The 12,527-nt window shown below is 36.5% G+C and overlaps 1 protein-coding gene across 2 annotated transcripts in view; it reads left to right on the top strand.

The window, feature by feature from the left end:
* Positions 1-12,527, top strand: part of AMPH (amphiphysin) — a gene marked incomplete at both ends in the record, with an annotated part of 304,580 nt that overhangs the window by 174,544 nt on the left and 117,509 nt on the right. The window lies entirely within an intron of this gene.

Genomic DNA, 12,527 nt, shown 5'->3' with positions numbered 1-12,527 from the left:
TGAGTTATACCCTCAGCTCTATTATTCTTTATTTTGAAACAGGGTCTCACCAAGTAGCCGAGGCTGGTCACAAACCTGTGATCCTCCTGTTTCAGCCTCCCAAGCACTGGAATTACAAGCACGTGCCACCGTCCGCAGCTTAGATATAGTAAAGATTTAAATATGCATGCATATAAAAGTTCTAAAGTACTAGAATAACACACAGTACATTTAGGATTTGGTTTTGGGTAAACAAAGACTTTACAGGGTATCTCAAAAGGCATAAATCAAAAAGACTAAGGGATTTTCCCTGATAAATATGTAAAACTAATGGCAGGGGGCAATGGAATAAGTCATGGTCAGATTAGAATTTTAGAAAAAATAGATATTGAGATTGTATGGAATTCAGGCTAGAGGAATGAGACTGCAAGGAAATTTATTAAAAGTCTATATCCATAGTTTTAAAAATAATAACTAATATTTATTGAGCAGTTTTGTGCCAGGCACTTGATAAGCTTTTTACATACCTCATCATATCAGTCTCACTGTAACATTTGGTGGGTACTATTAGTATAGGCATTTTGTACTTTGGATCACTGAGATTCAAGATGAGTAGTAAATTGCTCCCAAATCACATATATTGTATATAATTGAACCAAGATTTTAACAAAGGCTGACTTGATTGTAAAGAATAATCTTAATTCATATGCCATAGTACCTCCAAATATATTTTTCATAATGATGGCTGACATTTGAATGTTTACTGTGTGCCAAATATGTTTCTAAACCACTTCCATGGATTATATTTTCTCTCATCTAAATAGTGAATGATGAATATGTAATCAAGGGCAGCGGCAGGGAAGGGGGGGCTGAGTTTTAGAATCAGACAGAATCGGTGTGTCTTGGTGACACATTCACTTTGGGAGGATGAAACCTAGGATGACTTTTGGTACTCTACGTGGAACAACTGGATGCCATTCATGGAGACTGGGGAAAGATGTAGGAACAGATTTAGACAGGAAAGTTGGGAGTTTGTTTTGGATTAGTAAATTCTGAGTTACTGATAAGACATCCGAGTGATTTCCAGAAGGGATTCGGAATTAGGAGTCATTAGCATGTGCTCTGACAGAAATGACAAACACACAAGATCTTTCTCTAAATGGACCATGGCTCAGGTGCATAATTAATTTGAATTAGTTTCATATGGCTGGTTGTGTGCAGACATGACCCAGGGGCTAGGGTTGACTTTTCTTGGACTACCTCAACATCTGCTCATTTTTTGGCTCTTGCTTATATACTTCCTTTACTCCTTGAGATTCTAAGAGCAAGACTTCCTACTTTCCTCTGAGGCAGCTGCTGTCTTCTTAAATAACTGTCCTCTAAACAACAGGACAAAGCCACTAAGATATTTACTATATTTTAGACATTCTTTTCATGGTTATCAGCACTGCTGGTTATTTTAATATATTTAAAGTGTGTTATTTTTAACTAGAACATATATCCCTAGCCTATGAAAGCAAATAATACTTCTCATGTAGCAGTGCCAGAGGTAGCATGTAGCATATATTCTTTTTTAATGTTGTTGGGTTACTTTGAAGAGAACGAGAATTTTAGCTTTTAACTCTCCCTCCTCTGATATTCTGTCAACAGAGTAAGTTCTTAGTCTGTTTCATGCTGCTGGGCAATTTACAAAGAACAGAAATGTATTTGTCTTATGGTTCTTATGGCTGAGAAGTTCAAGACCAAGGAGTCACAAGGCAGAAGGCATTATATAAGCAAGAAAAGTGAGAGATGGGGGTCAAACTCATTCTTTATAAGGACCCCACTTTTACAATAACAGCATGAATCTATTTATGAGGGCCGAGCCTTCATGACCTATTCACCTCTTAAAGGTCCCACCTCTGAGCACCATTGCATTGGACGTTAAGTTTCCAACACTAAAGCTTTGGGAGGTATGTTTAAGCGATAGTGGTTCTCATAGCTGAACTCTCTGCCAGTGTGTTATACCCCTGGAAGCCAGGCTTGCTTGCTCACTTGAGTATCCATCAAAGTGCTTCCTATGGAGTAGGTGTCCTGGAAACACTTTCTGAGTCAAAATGGACTCTTTCCAAAGTATCCATCACTATGTACCCACACAGTAACAAGTAGTTATTTTCTGCTGTTAATAGATATATTTATGGCAGTGTCCTGCTTTTAGTCTTAATGATTAAAGTCTTAGATGATTTTATTTTAAGCTTACATCAGTTTTATTTTTCACCACAAAGGTCAGTTGTCCTACAATGCCATCATTCCTATTTTTCACTCAAGAACCTATTTACATAGCTGTTTATAATTTCCATCAGACTCAAGACAAAGATTTAGAGAAAATAATAAAAGCCATTTGGCCTCTGAATGATAAAGGGAATCAGCTAGTGATTAGCTTTTGGCATGAATTCAAAGGACATATACTTTTTTAAATCCAGATTTGCTTGTAACTGGATGGGGGTGAATGTGACAACTGGGTTAATGTAGCTGTCAGCTCAGTGGTGACCCTCTTAGAAGAGAAAGTATTCTCACTTGTTTGAACTCACAGCACTTGAGAATGGATGAAGGTTTGTGCATCACTTTTGGCTATCCCTACACCTCTCTGACCAAGACTAAAGTCGTTACTGTTTCCTACCTTGACTGCTAGTGGCAGCCAAATCACTTCACCTGTGTGAGCCATGTACCTCATTGTCAAGAGCATTCTTGACCATGCTCAGTGATGCACTCTTCGTGGAGAGAAGATTATAGGCTTTTACACCTCATGAAGCTCTAAAACATGCGCAAACTACAGGGGTCTAAGAACTGAACATATATGTGCAGTTATCAAAGGGAGCAAAGAGAATTAAATGGTTTATGCCTGGAGAATGAAAAGGTGTCATATTGCAGGCTGACTTTTATGCATACTTTTTTAAAGAATATGCTTATTTTATTTCAAATATTTTTATTGTGCTCCTTTTGTCTCACCATGAGACCTAGGATTGACTATCTTCAGTCCAAAAGGCATATGGTTAGATTTTCAGTTTAATAAATGGCTTCCATCTTTATTTTTAAAATTTTTTATTGTACAATATTCATACATCCTAATGGGATGCAAGATGGTAGAGACATACATACATACCTCACCCAACTAGCTTTTACCCATTCCCATCACATTCCCTCCTTCTTATGTTTGGCTTAGTGATTGACATTGATATGATTGTTAATGTACATCATGTGTATTAGAAAATTTCCCTCTTACCCCCACTTATCCCCTCAGTTAGGTTGCCTTTTTTGCTTATCTATAGCATCTCCTTTATCATGTAGAGGTCCTCCTATAACCCATTTTCTCCCTAGCTTCTGCATATTAGGGAGAATATCCAATTTCATATTTTTTGTGACTGATTAATCTCACTTAGCAAAATGTCCTTCAGTTCCATCCATTTCCCTGTAAATGACATAATTGTGTTTTTCTTTATGATTAAGTAAAATTTCATTTTGTACATCTCCCCATATTTGCAATCCATTTTGGCTGGTTCCATAGTTTGGCAATGGTAAATTTTGTAGCTATGAACATAGATATGCATGTATTAGTTTAGTAATTTAGTTTCCTTTCTTTTGGGTAGATACTGCTGGATCATATAGTAAGTTCGTTCCCATTCTTCTGAGGATCCTCCATACTGTTTTCCAAAGTGGTTACACTAATTTGCAATCCCACCAACAATGTCTTAGAGTTCCCACTTCTCCACATCCTTGCCAGCATTTGCTGTTGTTTGTGTTTTGAATGATTGCCATTCTAGTTGGAGTCAGGTGAAATCTCAGGGTAGTTTTGATTTGCATCTCTCTGATTGCTAATGATGTTGAGCATTTTCACATGCATTTATTGGCCATTTGAATTTCTTCCTTCATGAAGTGTATCTAGTTCACTTGCCTATTTTTTATTGGGTTATTCATTTTCTTAGTGGTGAATTTGAGTTCCCTGTATATTCTAGATTTTAATCCTCTAACGGAAGAGTAGGTGGCAAAATTCTTCTCTCATTCTGTTAGCTCTCAGTGAGTTTCTTGATAGTTTCTATTGCTGTACAGAAGCTCTGAAATTTCATACAACCCCACATATTGATTTGCCTTTTATATTTTTGTGCTTTGAAGTCTTGTTGAGAAAGTTTTTGTTTGTGCCTATGTGTTGCAGTGTTGAACCTATGCCCTCTTCAAGGAGCCTCAAGGTCTTTGGTCTAATTTCCAAGTCTTTGATCCATCTTGAATTGAATTTTGTGCAGGGTGAGAAAGTTGCACTTATTTCCATTTTTCTGCATATGGTTAACCAGTTTTGCCAGCAGCATTTCTTGAACAGTCTATCATTTTTCCAGTGTATGTTTTTGGCCCCTTTGTCATAAATCAATTGACTATAAGTGTGTGGATTTTTTTCTGTATCTTCTATTCTGCTCCATCGGTCTATGTATCTGTTTTTGTGCCAGTTTCATGCTGCTTTTATTACTATGGCTTTGTAGTATAGTGTAAAGTCAGGTATTGTGATTCCTCTGGCATGGTTTTTGTTGCTGAGAACTACTTTGGCTATTCTGGGTTTTTTGTTGTTCCAAATGAATTTAAGGAATAATTTTTCTGTCTGTGAGGAATGACCTTGATAATTTAATGGGTTTTGAGTTGAAGCTGTAGATTACTTTTGGAAGTATGACCATTTTGATAATATTTATTCTGCCTATTCATGAACATGGAATTACCTTTCCACCTTCTAAGTTCTTCCATTTCTTTTTTCAATGTTTTATAATTTTTTGTAGAGGTCTTTTACCACCTTGGTTAAATTTATTTCTAAATATTTTTTTTGTGGGAAATCCTTAGTGGAAGTGTTTTCTAGATTTATTTTTTAGTTGATTTATAGTTGGAGTATAGAAAAGCTTCTGAATTTTTTAAATTGATTGTGTATCCAGACACTTTGCTGAATTTGTTGATCAGTTACATAATCCTTTTGGTTGAGTTTGTTAGGTCTTATAGTATAGTATCATGTCATTTGCAAATAATGAAAGTTTGAGTTCTTCTTTTCCTATATGTAATCCTTTGAGTTCCTTTTCTTGCCTTATACTCTGGCGAGAGTCTCAAATCAACACTGAAAAGAAGTGGTGATAATGGACATCCTTGTCTTTTTCCTGTTTTTAGGGGGAATTCTTGCAGTTTTTCCCCATTTAATATGATGTTGGCTGTGGGCCTATTGTAGATTGCCTTTTTGATGCTGAGGTATGTTCTTTCTCTTTTGATTCTCTGCAGTGCTTTTAGCATAAATGGATGTTGGATTTTTTTTCAAATGCTTTTTCAGTGTCTATTGAAATGATCATGTGATTTTTGTCTTTGGTTCTGTTTAAGTGATAAATTACATTGATTGATTTTTATATGGTGGACCAGTATTGCATCACTGTGATGAACCCTACTTGGTCATGGTGTTTGATTTTCTTAATGTGGTTTGAATGTGTGTTGACAGCATTTTGTTTAGGAGTTTTCCATCCAAGTTCATCAAAGAAATAGCCTTTAGTTTTCCTTCCTTGAGCTGTCTTTATTTGGATTTGGTATTATTGTGATATTAGCTTCATAGAATGTATTTGGGAAAGTCCTGTTTTTCTATTTCATGAAATATATTAAGGAATATTGGGATTAGCTCTTCTATAAAGGTTTTATAAATTTCACTTGGTAAACCATCTGGTCCTGGTATTTTTTTTTCATGGTAGACTCTTTATTGCTGCTTCAATCTCTTTGGTTGATATTGGTTGATTTAAATTTTCTCTATCTTATTGACTCAGTTTAGGCAGAAAGTTGTCTATTTCTTCCAGATTTTCCATTTTGTTGGAGTATAGTTTTTACAAAGTAGTTTCTGATAACCCTCTGGATTTCTACAATGTCAATATTAATATCTCCTTTTTTATCTCTTATCTTCATAATTAGGCTTGATTCTCTCTTATTTTTTGTTAGGTTGACTAGTGGCTTATCTATCTTGTTCATTTTTTTCAAGAAAACAGGTTCTGGTTTTGTTTATTTTGTTTTGATTTTTATTCTCTATTTTGTTGATTTCTGCTCTAATTTTAATAATTTCCTGTCTTCTGGCTTTGGGGTTAGATTCTTTCTATTTTTCAAGGGCTTTGAGGTATGTCATTAGGCTATTTATTTGGTTATTTTCTGTTATTCTTATGTGGGTACTCAATGCTATGAATTTTCCTCTTAATACTGCCTTCAAAGTGTCCTAGAAGTTTTGATATGTTGTATCTCTATTTTCATTTGTTTCTAGAAATTGCTTGATTTCACCCTTTACTTCTTCTATGACCCATTCTTAATTCAGCAGTCTAGTGTTCAGTTGCCACATGTTTATGTGGTTTCTCTGAGTCTTCTTATAGTTGATTTCCAGTTTCATTTCATTGTGGTCTGAAAAGACACAGGGAAGTGTGTCACATTTTTCAAATTTACTAGTGCTTAGTTTGTGGCCAGAATGTGATCTATTTTGGAGAATGTTCTGTGAGCAACTGAGAAAAATGTGAACTTTGTTGTAGTTGGGTGGAATATTCTATATGTGTCCAACAGGTCCATTTGATGAATGGTGTTCTTTAGTTCTGAGGCATCTTTAGTGACATTTTGTCTGGAAGATTGATCTAATGATGTGAGAGGTGTGTTGAAGTCTCCCAGTATTATTGTATTGGGATTTATGTGTGACTTCATGTCACAAAGAGTTTGTTCTATGAAAGTAGCTGCACCTATGTTTGGGGCATAAATGTTGACTATCATTATTTTTTCTTGCTCGATTGTTCCTTTTACCAATAAAAATGACCTTCTTTTTCTCTTCTAATAAGCTTGGACTTGAAGTCTAACTTGTCTGATAACATAGTTGCTACTGTTGCTTGTCTTTGAGTTCCACTAGCATAAATTAACTTGCTTCAGCCATTTACCTTAAGTTTGTTACTATCCTTACTTGTGAGGTGTGTTTCTTATAACCAGCAGATACATGAATTCTGTTTTTTAATTCATTTTGCTACATTATGTCATTTTATTGGAGAAGTTGAGGTCATTTATGTTTATTGTGATTATTGAGAGTTGATTTTTAATTTCTAACATATTGAGATTTAATTTTTGTTTGAGCTAGTATTTGTTCTTCTTTGATTAGTTGTCTGCTGGATGGAAATTCTTGTTTCTCTCGTTCTGGCATGTACTACTTATTTTTTTTCTTTGTATTTAATCTCTTTGAGGATTTTTTTCTAGTGCTGGTTTAGAAGACATAAATTCCTTCAGCTTCTTTTTGTTGTGGAAGAATTTTGTTTCTCTGTATAATTTGAGAGAGAGTTTTGCTGGGTGGGAAATTTTTTGCTGCAATTTGTTTTTGTTCAGAGTTTGGAATATGGTACTCCAGGCCTTTCTGGCTTTCATGACTTGTTTTGGGAAGTCTGGAGTGATTCTAATTGGTTTGCCTCAGAATGGCCCTTGGTCTTTTGTTGTTATTGCCATTAAGATTCTATCGTTGGCTTCCACATTGGTCATTTTGACTATTATGTGGCTTGGAGAACCTTTTCTCTGATCTTGTGTAAAGGGGGTTCCATAAGTTTCCTGTACCTGTGTATTGACCTCTTGCTTTATGGAAATTTTTCTGTTATTACTTTTTTGAAAAGATTGTTGAACCTTTTGGTCACCTTCTTTTCCCTCTTCTATGCCAATTATTCTTAGGTTCGTGCATTTAAAATGGGCCCATATTTCTTCAATATCCAATTCATACTGTCAAATTGTTTTTTCTAAGTTTTATATTATGTGTTCATTTTTGGAGTGATCATCTAGGAGCGAGAGTCTATTTTCTATGCAGTCTTATCAGTTGTTTATAGTTTGGATTGATGCCTTCACTTCAATGAATTCATCCTTTATTTCTTTCAGACTCTCTCTAAATTCTTTTTGAAAGTTGTGTATTATCTCTACAGTTACATTCCTGATTTGACCTTCTGGAGATCCCTGCCATTCTGTGTTGTCAGGGCTCTGTTATTGTGGTGTTGTGGAAGCTCTTTCTTGTTATTACTCCTTCTCATGATTTCAGAAGTTTGTTTCTATTGCTTTTGATAGATTTCTCTCAGTCTCTAGGTTTCATCTGGTATATCCAATGGCAAGTTGTGTTGTATTCAATAGTGAAGGTTGAGTGAGGAGGGAAATGAAGTTTCCTTATTTAGTTACTTTTGAAGTTTAAAAGAGTTTATTAAAAAGATAGAAATACAGAAGATAGTTACAGCCTCATGTTACCGGGTAACATGTTGGGGTGGTTTGAGCGAATTCACCAAAGATACAAGTGGACCAGAGTTTTTATACACATGAACTCCATCTTGTTCACGTAATTTTGATGTAGTAAATGTCCCTGTAAGGTACCTCCCCTTACCCTGTAAGGTACCTACCCCGGCTAAGGTGTACTTTCCTGCCTAGGTGTCTTTCACAAAGGTCAATCCCCTCCTCCCATCCTAGCTAGATTATTATATAGATCTGTCTTTAGAAAAAGGAAGTCCTAGCTCCCCTCTCCTATGGACTTGCTAATTACTTTTAGCTAAGTCAATTTAAGTATCAATAGATGTTTGTTTCCTGACCAAAACCAAGACCAAGTCTTTCACAGATTTGCCCCTCACCCAATTTTTGAAATATCTTAATAATTAGAGCTTTCTCAAATCTTTCTAGGTCATTCCCAATACTGGTACATTCACCCCTCTGTCTAGTAACTTCCTGACACCTGTCAGGCCACAGGTAAATACAGAAAATACATTTTGACTTTTACAATTCTTATTAACAGTTAACATGAGCTCAATTTCACTTTTTCCTAATTTTTATCACATGAATGTACGTACCCCTTAGCAAAGGAATAAGGACGTTGAGTCAGTCATAAACTGCTTCTAACTGAGCAGGAACAAAGTCGGGGGTCCCAGCATTAGGGTAACATTCATGCATGTAGTTGGCATGGGGAAATAAGATGGGTCCGTCCCGTGTGTGTCTATGACCATCCAAAGGGCTTTAATAGATGTTCCTCTTGGGTGCACATACCACCATCTGACATCTGAAAGCTTCAACCCTAGGAGACGACACTCACAATACAGGTTAACCATGAAAACCTAAACATAGCACTTAAATGAGAAATTAAAACCTGTTTTGCTGACTTAGGCTGAAACACACAAAAGTGGGATGTATTTAGTTTATTTTGTGCCATGTGAATACAGGAATTAGTACTGTAAAACCTGCAATAGGCTTTAAGGTAATTTGAATAAAGATTTTAAATGATTTCTTATATGTTATATCATTAGGGTACTGTTTTTGAAGTTAAATACACCTATAGATGCCAGTATGTAATAGAGTGGATTGAGGCTGAATAATAGAAAAATTGGTATTAAAAGGCTTTGACTGATAAATTTTTTGACTGATTAAATTTTTAAATCTTGACTGTTGAGCTATATGAGAAAATATTGTTTTTGTATCTTTTACCCATATTACTGGTCCTATTGAAGAACTATGCTTTGCCCAGCCCTGTAAGGAGTTTTCTATTGCCACTGTGTCACTGCTGTAGCTAGAGGCTGTAAGATAACATCCTTTAGCAATTGAACATGTAACAATTGCAAAAAGACCAAAAATGAACTGCTTCATTGTTTAATTAATCCATAAAAATGAGTAAAGTTAGAAAAAGTGAAAAGATACAAATTTGAGTGCCTGTATAATCCTGGAACTTAATGGTTTGAACTCCATTGAAGAAAAACTTAACCACATAATTTAGAAACTATGGGCCAAACATAAGTTTAAACAAAATGGCCTACAGAGGTCTAAATAGAGGTAAGCTTACTAGAAACCTATGTCCTTTTAATAATCCATCTTCATCACATATGCAAACAAACATACCACACTTTATAACTTGCTTTAACCCTCTGATTTTTATCCTGGTCCTTTCTTTCCCATTTGGGACAATCTTAGGATAAACCTTACAACATGCTTTCTTAGTCTTACAAAATTTCCTTTCTTGCCAGGCGTGGTGACGCACGCTTGTAATCCCCGTGCTTGGGAGGCTGAGACAGGAGGGTCCTGCAGGTTCAAAGCCAGCTTCAGCTGGCTTAAGAGACCCTGTCTCCAAGTAAAATATAAAATAGGTCTTGGAGTGAAGCCCAGAGGTAGAGGGCCCCTGGGTTCCATCCCCAGTACCACCAAAAAAAAAAAAAAATTCTTTCTCTGTATTTACCAAAATATAAAGAAATATATCTATAGACTCTCTACATCTGTCTTTTGTTGTTACATACAAGCAAACCAAAAAACCATACCATTTAATAATGTTGTTTAGATACCAGCAATTTTTTTCTTTGAACAATTTTTTTATTGAATATAAATAGTATACATTTAAACTATATTTGGTGCCCTCTCCCTCCCGCCCCTGTTTTCCCTTCCCCCCTCCCACCAATGGTTGTCCAGGTTAACCATGTCTTATTCATAATTTTATACATGTTCAGATGTAGACCCTCATTAATCAAGATCAGCCTTCCTCCTCTCCTATCTTTCCATTCAAACTTTGCTGGTATTTCCCCTCCATTATCTGGAGTCCCACTGGTAGATTCCAGCAATTTAAAAACCCATTTAAAAGATTTAAGTCTTCCTTTAAACCTTATGAAGTTAAGAGCATTTTAAGGCATTGCATTTTGCATTTCCCCACTTTAATAATTGAATTATAAGACATTAGGTAAATATTACTAGCACCTTAAAACCTTAGTTTTGCAAAAGGAATAAAATTAAAAACAATGCATATCACCTTTGATAATCACATCTCGCAGGGGTCTAATTGCACAGCTTTTTAGGAGTTTACAGTTTATCTAAGACTGGTTAAAATTAAAACTTTGAGCAATAACTTTAGTGCAGCCAGCAAAAAGAAAAAAAGTTGGTTCCTGAGAGGAGCTGAAATTATAGTTTAATTGAGAATGGGAGAATTGGAGGTCATCCTGGAAGCTGCAGGCTGAATATTGGGTAAAAAAATATGCCTCTCACCCTAGTTAAGCTTTTGGACCTCGGGTCAGGAAAGAAGGGCAATGCCTTAGATCTTGCCTCCGAGATCTCACTGTGATCACCCAACGCTCTTTAGTCTTAACTCAGATGGTGGGAGTTGGGAGGAATCACTGGGAACCTAGGTCTGGGGACCCCAGTTCCAAACTGGGGGCGCTCAGCCATTTAATTGTCCCCCTTGCCCTGTGAGCCAGGCCTCCGAAGGCCCTTTTTGGCCTTGTGTTTGAGGACATTTATGCCAGAGATGCCCTTGCTCTCCCCCCTAAAACAGACTTGGGCCTAGGCTTCTGTGCTCAGCCAGAATTCTTTCATGGCTTTTGCCCATCTGTTTTTCCTTTTTCAAGTCCCTGTTAAACCAAATTGGCAGCCTGCAGTAGTCGTCTTTGTCTGAGGATGGCCTCACCCTCTACTGGGTAAGAAAATTAACTAAGAATGCCAGTACTCATTGTTTCACTTAGTGGTATAGCCTTACACTCACACCTTAAAAGAAAACTGTGTATGGACAGATCATATGGACAGATCAAACTGTAAACTTTCCCTTTTTAACATAGGAACTGGAATCTAGAAGCAGTCTGCTGCCCACTGACTCACTAGCCAAAAAGTCCCGTGAAAATTACTAAGCCACATGCCCCACATTGCCCCAAAACGTTGGGCACCAATTATGTTATGGTTTGAGAATATGTTATGGTTTGGGGAAACTGTCCCCAGGGACCCCTATCAGGGTCCTGGACACAATTTTCCTCAAACCACAAAAAGAAAAAAAAAAAAGTGCAGGTTCTTGTCCTGAGCTAAGGATAATTATACAATAGCCCAGATTCTTGCTGAAGATTTAAAAGAGTTTATTAAAAAGATGGAAATACAGAAGACAGTTGCAGCCTCATGTTACTGGGTAACATGAGGGCGTGGTTCAAGGAAATTCACCCAGAAATGAAGATTTAAATGCAAGAACAGGGTAAAGCCACAGAATCACATAGAATGAGAATATGAGTTTGGTAAGGTAGTATAGAGTAGAAATGAGATATAGTGAATATATAGTGGTATCCTACTAACAAATGTAGAGTGATACGAAGTAGATTTAATACAAGACAAAAATTAGAAGAGACAAAAAAAGAAATGGGATGGAGAGGATAGAGTTGGTATGTACAAAGAAAGAAGCTTGGGAGAGGTTTTGGGGAGAGGGTTAAAAACACAGGCATACACACTCACACACAAAATAACCCAAAACAACACCAACAACAAATCCATGCAACTCTACAAATATGTAAGTCACTTGAATTAAGTTTTATTTCCTCTTCCTTTATCCAGTGCCTTTTCATACTCATACTGACTAAGGCCATGATACCAACTTGCCCTTGTCCCACAGAGAGGCACTTCTGTAAGTCCCAGCAATTCTTTGAACCTTGTTCTGGTTCTAGCCATGTTCTGTCTCCATGGGGACCTGGCACTTACAGTATAAAATCTTTGTTTTCAAGTAAGTGTGGGGACATCCCACTCCGCTGAAAATGTACCTG

The sequence above is a fragment of the Muscardinus avellanarius genome (genome assembly GCF_963383645.1).
Source record: "Muscardinus avellanarius genome assembly, chromosome: 9".
NCBI classification, from domain to species: domain Eukaryota; kingdom Metazoa; phylum Chordata; class Mammalia; order Rodentia; family Gliridae; genus Muscardinus; species Muscardinus avellanarius.
Note: the sequence above shows the minus strand (reverse complement) of the source record. Positions and strands in the feature narration are given on the sequence as shown.